This window comes from Capsicum annuum, chromosome 9 (genome assembly GCF_002878395.1).
Source record: "Capsicum annuum cultivar UCD-10X-F1 chromosome 9, UCD10Xv1.1, whole genome shotgun sequence".
Classification (NCBI taxonomy): domain Eukaryota; kingdom Viridiplantae; phylum Streptophyta; class Magnoliopsida; order Solanales; family Solanaceae; genus Capsicum; species Capsicum annuum.
The window spans coordinates 13,695,138-13,695,758 of NC_061119.1; positions in this window are offsets into that span (position 1 = coordinate 13,695,138).

Genomic DNA, 621 nt, shown 5'->3' on the forward strand with positions numbered 1-621 from the left:
GCGTGTTCAACACGCAAAACTGGGCGCGTCTAGCTTAAAATCTAAGGGCATAATACATAAATATGACCTTAAACTTTGATAGTGTACAAATATGACCTTTAACTATTTAAAACTGCACAAATATGACCTTTAAATGACTCTTCACTATTATTTTTGGCTCAAAGATGAAAATGACATCTAATTTCTTTTTGTCATTGCGGCAAAAAAGCAATATTGAAGATTTATTAATTAGGTGGGTCAGCCTCATATGAAAAAATTGAGTGGGTATGTATATATATTATAAAGAAGAGCACGAATTTAAGTTATATAATATATCTAAATATTATTTATTTAAATATTAAATTAAAGATGAAACTATACTAATAATAAAAAATTATAGTTTTAATAAAACATTATTAAATTAATGTTATTAAGGATAGTAGTAGTAGTATATTAAATTAACATTATAAAATTAACGTAATTAAAATGTTATTAAATTAACGTTATTAAATTAGCGATGGGCGGACCTATGTGGTTGCCATGGGGTTCACCCGAACCCGCTCGATAAAAAAATTACGTTGTATATATATAAGATAGAAAATGTATATTTATGTACGTATATTAATGTTGAACCACATAAAA